The sequence below is a fragment of the Garra rufa genome, chromosome 5 (genome assembly GCF_049309525.1).
Source record: "Garra rufa chromosome 5, GarRuf1.0, whole genome shotgun sequence".
In the NCBI taxonomy this organism is placed as follows: Eukaryota; Metazoa; Chordata; class Actinopteri; order Cypriniformes; family Cyprinidae; genus Garra; species Garra rufa.
Window position 1 is genome coordinate 8,571,571 of NC_133365.1, and position 10,859 is coordinate 8,582,429.

The window sequence follows — 10,859 nt, forward strand, 5'->3', positions numbered from 1 at the left end:
ATTTTAAGTTATACAGAGGAAAGTAAACGGTTACAGAATGATAGTTTTTGGCTGAATTAATCAATTACATTCAGCCTGACTGTGGCAAAGATTGCCTTTGTTATTCCTTCTTTGGGTGAATATCTCCAAAGCATCTCTCTCTACATAAATTGAAGAAAACAGGGGATGACTCCTGGCACTGGTGCAGGACAAAAAACCACAATGAGTGCTTTATTGCTTTTATCTGTTCTCTTTTCTTGAGTGGTTTCCGATAACAGTTCGCCTCTCAGTGACCTCTGATCTAGGAACATCTACTGTTAAGACTCAATTATAAGTCTTGCTCGCTTTAAAGCAAAATGTAAATCTCGGTCGAAGGTGCTGTCAGTCACAGAGTAATTGCAGGTAGTGAGCGGATCTGGGACTTTTTGTGGAGAGGATACTTGACGCTGCTTTATTATGCTGAGTCACGGCTGTTCTCCCTGGTACATTAAACCGTCTCCAACCAGCCTGGCAGGGAAATAATAGAGCCGAGAGGAAACCATTACCATTTAGATGTAGAGATACCTGATTGTAGGTTATCAAAGTGGTATCGAGGTAAACTTATGAGTATTGGTCACCTGAGTATATGACAGTGACTATTACACAACTTACTATTATTTTGTGCACTGTTTACAACATGGACAGAATTTAATAAAAGACAAGTGAACATTTTAGACAATAAAAAGTGTGACATTTTTGCAATTGAGAATTTGTAATTCCTTAGTTCATTAATATATCCAGTTTCTGCCTATATCACCCATATGCATATGTAATTCAACATGCTTTTAGCACAGGTGATCAGATATCTTAAAGTCCCTTCAAATCTACCAAAAGCTGAGCAAATCTTTATATGGAAACCAGTTGGTCTTGTCAAAGATGGAATGAAGGCTTATACAATTGGAAACAATTCACCACGGAAGTCTCCACATTTGCTAATCCGTTAATTCTACAGCACTACAGTAGCAAAGACACATGTGTGCGATGTCTCCTCATGCCCTTTCGTTTTCCAGCTCGCTGGCAGCCATTCGCCACTCCAGTTGGGAAAAAGCACTGACGCTGAGGTGAAGTCAAGCCAGCTGGCAAACCACATCTACCTCTTCTCCCCTACAGGTTGCCATTGTTTATTAATAATCCCAGCGGTCTCCGTTGGCAGCGGCGAGGTTGAAGCAGCTGGTGGGCCTCAGTCGAGCACGAGCACAGAGGTTTTCTCTGTCACGAGTGTTTCCCCCACCGCCTAAGCAGTTGGGGGCCACGGCGGAGCCTTTCATTCAGCCCTTTCATTACATAATTGTATGAATTATGGAGGTTAATCACTGCAAATGACCATGGCTTTTAATAATTTATGAAGATCAGGCAAAAACAGTCACCGGGCACTCGGTCATCCATGAAGGACCATGCTCTTCCCTTCTCAGAACCATGTAATCAGCATTTAGAGAGGTCTTGACATGGATTTTTTTAAATAGCTTCCTTGAGGTTTAATTATAACGTTAGTCACAAAGTGTCAAAATGATTATTTTTAACCCTTTCTCTGCTGCTAAGTCTGAAATTATTGTTTTTAAGGGGTGGCTTCTTTAAGGCATGTCAGTAAATGTCATTGAATGAGAAAAAAAAATATTAACGCCCTCTGCTATTGCACATGAGTATTTGTTTTAAAAACATAGGGCCTCATTAATGCAACTTGCATAAATGTATTAGTAAATTCTGAGCAATTTGCACGTAAAACAGACCTTGCCGAAAACTCTCATCTGGACTCACAAACACACAGCGCTCATGCACGCTCATTCACAGTTAGAATAATCCCCGCCTATGAATTTCAGCTACGCAAATTGCATGTCCACCAATTCTAGTCTAATTTTTCAGGTTTGTGCTCCAGTATATTGCATAAATGCAAAAAGTCTAATAGGTCATATGTCTAACAAAAAAATATTCAGTAATGTGTGTGCACCAAGGAGTTTTAAGCCAGCTGAAAAAAATGGCAGGTGCTCTTCTTAAAATTACTAGCTGGTGGTGCTTGAAAACGCTTTGGTGGCACAGCATTTTTCCAGCATTTTTGCTATGATTTTGAACATTCACGGTGGCAACGTATTACTAGTATTTAATTTTTATGAATTTGACTAAATATTAAAGAGTAGTAATCAGTAATATTGACTTCTCCATTGTTGTAGGCAGTCGTTGTACAAGTAGAATGGTTGGACGGTATTTGCCCCACCCTTCCTCTATTTATTGGTTATAGTGACAGTGATGGATGCTGGGTTTTACAGTTATCTACTGAGCTGCAAAAAAATAATAAAGGGTGAATACATTATATTTCTTATCTATTAATAGTTACACCTTTAGAAAGTAGGCTATGAGGCATTAAAACATAGCAAACAACCAATTTCGCTGTAACATGGAAACAACAACTTTTATAATGCATTTATAATGCATATAAGTTGCAATTAGTTTTAAAAAGATCTGTTATGCATTGTAACCTACATTATGAATATCTGTATAATGCATTATACTTTATGCATAAAATTTCACCCAATTGTTTACTTACACTTTGCGATGTAGCTGTCAGATTCACTGCATATTTTAACAGAAGTCTCTTTGTGAATTCTGTGTTTACAAAACAGTACAATCTGCAGTGAAATGCTCCAAACAAACATATCTCATTTCTCATGACTTCTTAATGATTTCTAGAGCAGAAACATCATCAGACTTGTAACCCAAAGGTTGCAGGTTCGAGTCTCAGGTCTGGCAGGGATTGTAGGTGGGGGGAGTGAATGTACAGCACTCTCTCCACCCTCAATACCACGACTGAGGTGAGTCCCTTGAGCAAGGCACCTTACCCCCAATTGCTCCCCGGGCGCCGCAGCAATGTGTGTTCACGGTGTGTGTGTGTGTGTGTTCACTACTGTGTGTGTGCACTTGGATGGGTTAAATGCAGAGCACAAAGTGGCCTCACGTCACCTCCTTTCCTTTCCTTTACCTAAACATATGTATGAGCCTAAAAGACTGAAGTGCCACTGCATTTACAATCATAAAACATGAGCAAGAGTGTAAGAGGACTGCTGAATTTGATAATATTCAGTACAACAGCACAATTTTATGCAATGCTTCAAAAAAAAACAAATGTGGACAAATGACCTTTCAGAAATTATATATCCATTTGCTTGATAGTTTCTGAACTGTTTCAGAAGCAAATGCAGAATCAATATGGCACACATAATGAACATTAAAATGACTACCTTCTTCTTATCTGGCATCTCAGAGTAACATCCAGTTTAAAAGTTTAGGGTTAAAGGGATAGTTCACCCAAAAATGAAAATTTGATGTTTATCTGCTTACCCCCAGGGCATCCAAGATGTAGGTGACTTTGTTTTACTCAGCAGAACACAAACGAAGATTTTTAACGAAAACCGGTGCAGTCTGCCAGCCAAATAATACGAGTGGATGGGCACCAAACCTTTAAAAATAAACAAAAACATGCACAGACAAATCCAAATTACACCCTGCGGCTCGTGACTTTACATTAATGTCCTAAGACACGAAACGATCGTTTTTTTTGTGAGAAACTGAACAGTATTTATATCATTTTTTACCTTTGATACACAGCCACGTCCATCTGTCCTGAGCACGAGTTTTGCATCCGGCTCGTGACATGTGTACGCGCTCTGCCGTAGAATACACAAACGCCGGAAGCAATCTGTCACGTGTATACAACACTCATTGTTTACACAGAGCACACAGACTGTGGGTATAGCGGCTATTCAAAATGGTAATTACTTGCGCTTATCCTGATTGTTCAAACCGATTTAAAGCTAAAAGATTACGTTTGCTTTCGCAAACTCACCCGGGACTTTTCACTGATTTCCCCTTACGGCGTTTGCGTATTCTACGTCAGAGCGCGTTCACATGTCACGAGCCGGATGATGAGCTTGTGCTTATGACAGATGGACGTGGCTGTATATCAAAGGTAAAAAAAAATAAATACTGTTCAGTTTCTCGCAAAAAACGATCGTTTCGTGTCTTAGGACATCAATGTATCGTCACGAGTCGCAGGGTGTAATTTGGATTTGTCTGTGCATGTTTTCGTTTACTTTTAAAGGTTTGGTGCCCATCCACGTCCATTGTATGGATGGCAGACTGCACCGGTTTTTCGTAAAAAATCTTCGTTTGTGTTTTTCTGAGGAAACAAAGTCAACTACATCTTGAATGCCCTGGGGGTAAGCAGACAAACATCAAATTTTCATTTTTGGGTGAACTATCCCTTTAATATGATTTGTTAACATTTTTGAAGTCTCTTCTGCTCACCAAAGCTGCATTTATTTGATCGAAAATGCATTACAAATTGTGAAATATTACAATTTAAAATAAATTTTTGATATGTGAATATATTGTAAAATGTATCTTGTTTAATCTTGTGATCAAAGCTGAATTTTCTTTAGTGTTACATGGTCCTTCAGAAATCATTCTAATATGCTGATTTGCTGCTCGAGAAAGATTTTTGATTATTATCAATGTTGAAAACAGTTGTGCTGCTTCATATTTATGTGGAAACTACATTTAATTTTCTAGTATGCTTTGAAGAATAGAAAGTTCAAAAGTGAACAGCATTTTTTTTTTTTTAATATAAATCTTTTGTAAGATTATACATGTGTTCACTGTAATTTTTTATCAATTTAATGCATCCTTAATGAGTAAAAGTGAAGTGAAGAACGATGCGTTTCGACAACAAACGGTGACCTCAACCAGCTAACTGACCAATGCTAACCAGCCAAACTCTGACCCATGGTGTATCAGCACTTTTGAAACTTACTTCACCAGTCAAATGAATTGATCAGAACTGACTGTTGTATAATAAAGACAAATCTGCATCTCTGTTTAGCTTTGTACTAAGTGCTCGGCTGGACGCACACTGACGGTTAGTTGTCAACACAGCGATGTGCGATTACAGCTTTCTCAAATGTCAAAAAAAAAGTGTAGCATATAATACAATGCTGTGACTTGATCTAAAACCCCACTGAATTAACTGCAGCTTTGTCCTCACTTTATTTTCATAACACTGGCCCGCAGTTTTAGTCTATAGTGTCGTTTGACTCATAATTGTACAAATCAGATCATCTCTTCAAAGAACGGTACATATATTTCCTCCAGCTTTGCTGATAGACTTATTCCAGAGACATTATTAAATGATATGAAACAGAAGATAGTCGATATGCCACAGTCAGATTGGGCACTTTCATAACAGCTAATATACTTAATAGCCTAATCAAAAACTCCCTATGCCCAGAACAATCTAGTTACAATTCTCACAGGCGGCTGAAATACGAACTGAAGCATTTTAGATAAAATTATACTTCACAATGTCACAAGAACATTTTACATCGAATGCAATCAGCCAGTGGGACAACAGCGAAAATATGCACTGTTGTCTAAGAAATTATGAGGGACATTATTAAAATGGAGACACAAGGTTAATGATGTATACAAGCAATAAAAGTAAATGTAAACATTGTTTGTTGACTGAAAAGTGACTAAATATGAATACAAAACAACCTGATATAAAATTATAACCATGACCTATATACGGTATGAATATGAAAATGGCCTTTGAACTGCATAGACATTGAGCTAAAACAGAATAAAACAGTAATGTAAAATTTAATAAATTATTTTAAAAAGTTATTTATTTTTCAAATAAATAAATACACATGCAACACTAATTATGTTTGTGTTGTTCACAGCCAACATATATCAGTATATATTATATTAATAGTATTAGCATTCATTTTTAAACCAAACTAAACTAAAAAACTAATACTAAATACCAATGAAAAAAAAAACATTAATTTTTATATTTTAATTAAATTAAATAAAAATACTGACACACACACATAAACATACGTAAGCAAACACAACTAAAGTGTTGATGTTATACGAACTAATATACGCATAGTAATATGCATTCCCTGTTTCAGGAAAATTAAATAAAATAAAATAAATAATAAATAAAATAACTTTTAAAATTTGCATATCCTTCTTACAGAAACCACAGCGGGGAAAAAAGTTGTGTCAAATTAAGTAATTACATAAATGCATGTCAATTTTCAATTAATCAATTTAATTTTGTAATATGAATAAAACGAATCATGTTTAATGTAATTTTAATCCTATTTACTTATTATTTCCTTCTTTTAATTGCATAGTAGCTTTACTTGCATGACTGAAATGACAGTATTCCCAAAATGGCCACCTAATGAAATCTGTTTGTGCAGCTTACATTATTGCTCCCTATGTAGAGCATCTCAAATCACTCACTTATGAGGTTGTGTTTCTTTAGTTCCCTATGAAGGCATTAGGATTTCTGAACCGATCTCTATACTGAGATCTCTCATGCCCATGAAGTCAATCAAATTGACATGCATTTATGCTGAGCTTCTATCATATGACATTAAAGGCATAAGTACGGTAACTACAGTAGAGCAATAACCATTTAGAACGTCAATGATGAAACATACCAAGGAGATCCTCTACAATGATGTGCAAATCCTGCCAAGACGACTGATAATGACACCGGCTCAAGTCACTGGAGAATCTCTCTAATATTTGACCCATAAATGTTTGATTCAAGCCTTTATATTAACGCTACAAGGCTGAGATGAATTCTGCGAGCTAGATCAATTGATCCAGCGATATTCATTTAGTGTTCCCCGTGCCGATTTCATATTAGCATAGAAGGATTATTATCAGCGGGCTAATTTTAGCAGCTAGCTAATTTCTGTTAACACAAGGTGTTCTGAGATTACTCAAATCACTGAAACCCAGAGATCGACTTTTTACCATGCTTCGCAATTACCATATCCCGGAGAGAGAAGTGCTGGTATTATCTGCTTAAAGTCTTGAATTAATCAGAACACCAGAGACGTTCTCGCCTCTGTGATGCTGTAATGACATGTGCCGCGCTAGTCAGGAGTTATGATGTGTCTTCGGCAATAAAAGTAGAGGACTCTGGGTAATAATGACAAACCTAATGTGCATATTCATATCTAATCATCATACAATCATATATGTGACCCTGGACTACAAAACCAGTCTTAAGTAGTGTGGGTATACTTGTAGCAATGACCAAAAACACATTGTATGGGTCAAAATTATAGATTTTCCTTTTACATACATCAGTTAGAAACTTATTTGTTTAGCCTTCAGGTTATGTATAAACCTCTATTTAAAAAATAATAATAATAACCTTATGACTGGTTTTGTGGTCCAGGGTCATATATTTAGTAGGTTATTTAGTCATGTTTTGTGTTGCGTAACTATTTGACTGTTTACATTTTGCTTTAAAATAAGGAATAGTTCACCCCAAAATGACCATTCCCTTGTTGTTTTTTCTTCTGTGGAGGAAAGAAGATATTTTTATAAATATCTCAGTGTTTTTGTCCTTCAAATGGACAAAAAGGTCAATGTGCACCAAAACTGTTTGGTTACCAATGTTCTCCAATAATATATTCTTGTAAATGAAGACATAACTAAATGTTTGGGAGAGTTTTACCTTTAATGGCAGGTTCCCATTGTAACAACAGGCCCCATACAGTGTGACAACATGCCCCATGATCAGATTTAATATTGTGTTACTGTACAAGTCTTTTTTTTTTTTTTTTTTCTGAATAATAACAGTGGAAATGTTTGGTAGTCAAGGTATGTACGCTGGATTTCACAAATAAATCCACTCTGGTAAATATTTACTGGAGTAAAAAGTGTGACAACTTGCCCCAGCCTCCCCTATATCCTAAAAATAGTACTGGTTATGCATGAGTTGGATAACAAATCCATATTTAGTATGAATGCTAATATTTGTTTATCAACATTAAGTCTGATCATCACCTTAGCTTTAACATATACATTTTTTCATAGATAGGCCTACTTAAATGGTTGTCAGCATTTTAAATTATGTCACTTCCTGGGAGTCATATTGTCACACTGTTACATTTTTGCAAAACTGGGGAATCACAATGATCATTTGTTAATTCTTACTACTGCAATTACTAATACTAATGCTACCACTAATACTACTACTAATGATAATTTGTCATTGTTTTAGTTACAATAACTGGATAATTACTCACTGAAAGTTTCAAAATTATGAAACTGTTATTGTACTTCCCCAATATGTTGTGACAAAATGCATTTTTTGTGTATTTATTTATTTATTTATTTATTTATTTTATTCCTAGACAACAACAGTGAAAATGTTTCTGTACTCTGACTTTCGCAAATAATTCTTCACTACAGTAAAAAGCGTGACACGTAGCTCCGTTCTCCTCTGTATCTTAAAACTGCAGTGCACATCGGTTGGATTCATGTTTGTTACGCATAGTAAAATCTTAATTTCCAACATTTAAGTCTCATATCATGACCTCATCTTTCACATAAACATCAGTCGGAGCTGATGGATGCATCTGAGCCTTGTCATCTTTATGACACTACAGACCAGCACAATAAACAAGCAGGCGTTCAGTAGCCCACGATTCTTCCTGAGAACCAGGACGCCAAGACCCCCAGCTGCACCCTTTCACATGGCAGCCAATGCGACTCCTGCCAGCATGAGACAGTGCTCATTATTCCCCCTGCCAAAGCAGCCTCGTCGTTGATATTCTTGTCTTGGCCCGCGTGTAGAGCAAGCGTCCACAGTTCCACGTCTGTGGTCCGAGACGGGCTGAGAGAGAGGCTCTGAATGCAGACCGTCCTTTATTTGCCTTGGTGAATGACGATCAGAACAGGTACCGGCAGGTGCGACGGCGAACGTCAGGCTGCGACACGCATCTGGACCGGTTTGTATTGGGTGAGTGACACTGAGTCGCCTAGAGCTTCTGCTGACATTATCAAACGGTCACAAGTGTGACTTGTTTGTGCTTAATTAGACATTCATGTGCGCCTAGGTTAGCGCGCATTTATTGCACAAGTGAGCGAATAAAATTGCATGGCTCGGATAATGCAAAATGGTTATTTTGCTATTAATGCAAATCAATTACGCATAAGGGTCTGAGGGGGAAAAGCATTCCAGACATACAGTCCAAATTGGGCCACTAAAAGCATGCTGTGGACTGATCACTAAAATTGACGGGGCGTCATAATTTTGTATAATATGACCAGATGAAAAGTGCATATCGATCAGGTTTGATTCACTGCACCAGTAATGGGATGCATCCCGGAAAAACTCTTTAGGACTCTCGGCTGCGCCTTTGTGTCCATCATAATCACTCAATTACCAAAAGCTTCAAAGTCACATTTGACATCAAGCGCAAAAGTGCGAGAGCTCCCCCAACAGTTAACCATCAGAAACACATTCACACAAGTTCACCTCCAGCTTTGAGCCTCTCCATGCCCTCAACACGCCGTTTGTGGCAGAGCCGGGAAAATTTGGTCTCTTTTTACCAGCAACACACGCTCCTCGCCACCACGCATCCCAGTTTAACGCGAGTGTGAACGCTTCATATACTTCATCACGTCCCCGGTGCGATTCAGGCCTGAGGATGGAGAGTGTTGTGCTTTCTACTGCAGTGTGCATGTTTATTGACTTTGCAGATGCAGCAGGAAGCATACAAAGGAGAAAACAGTGTTCTCGCTATCATGTTTGTCCTGAATGTGCAGTTGCTGAGTAGAGACATGTCTGACTGCAAAGCGGAATGATTCATTTAGCCTCTATGAAGACATATGGTGTCATTCTCTAATAGTGATGAGACTTAATTTATGCTTTGTGCACTAATGGACATTTAGGCTGTGAGTTGACTCAGCAGAGATATAAAAACAGCATCAGCCCAACACACCAAACACACATCAAATCTCGATCAATCCGCATGCAAACTTGCAACAATGAGCAATGCGTGGACTGAAAACAGATCACACGCGCGCGCGTGGGTTACTCCATTCGCCATGCATCTGCAGTCCAAACCCAGACCAGTTTAAATCCGTGCAGGAGACCCTCTCATCTCCTAAAGAAACATCACGTACCGGCCGCGCAGGAGCTGAAGTGCTGCATGTAAAATCCCTCCAACATTCAGTTTCACACGCGCCCAGCGAGCCATCGCTCACACACTCAGCCTCCAGCTCAATAAAAGCTCCTTAAAGACTCACCTGAAACTGCTTCTCCCGTGTGTCGGGAATTTGACGCTGCGCGCTGCTTTAAAGTTCTGCTGAGGCTCCGGGTCTGGCGGCGCGGCTCATGCTGCTGGCTCTGGTTCTGCTGTGCGGATGGGTCATCGGTCCCTCTCATACTCAAGAGGGAGAAATCCGGCGGTTCGGTTCGCTGAGCAGCATCTGAGAAACGGCCGAGTGTAAAAGCAGAGCTAAGGGGGAAATATCCGACAGCAGTGCAGCTCCGGATGGAGAGATGGAGAGTCCGACTGCTTCTGAGAAACGCGGAGAGAAACGAGGAGGAGGCGCCGAGCATCACTTTACTGGATTGTAGAGGAGGGTGATGGCAGACAGAAAGGGGAGGGACTGAAGCACATCCAGTGTTTGGAGGAGAGAGAGAGAGCGCGTCTTTATTTCTACCCATTATTTGATTAGCAATACAATTGGCGTTTTATTATTTGACTTTATTTGTTAACGGTATTCTATTGGGCTATGTGCGTAAATGTGCGTGTATGCACATGCCACTTTTTTTGCAAGAAGATGAAAAAGATAAAATGACAAGAATGTGTGTTCATTAACAGGAACGCATCTCTCATCCGATCACAAACCCAAAGAAAAAGCAGATAGAAGAGCAACATCCCAAAAAACTGGCTTTTTTGATTCGGACTTTATTCGTCCAGAATTTCTTTATTAAATTCACCAAGTGCGTAAAAAACAAAGGC

At 38.6% G+C, this 10,859-nt stretch overlaps 1 protein-coding gene across 1 annotated transcript in view; it reads right to left on the reverse strand.

The window, feature by feature from the left end:
* The window catches only part of brinp1 (bone morphogenetic protein/retinoic acid inducible neural-specific 1), a 159,372-nt gene extending 148,956 nt beyond the window's left edge, over positions 1–10,416 (reverse strand). Inside the window, exon 1 of the mRNA XM_073839914.1 lies at positions 10,138–10,416. The gene's annotated coding sequence lies outside the window, so the exon portion shown is untranslated. The remainder of the gene's footprint in view (positions 1–10,137) is intronic.
* Positions 10,417–10,859: the final 443 nt, after the last annotated feature.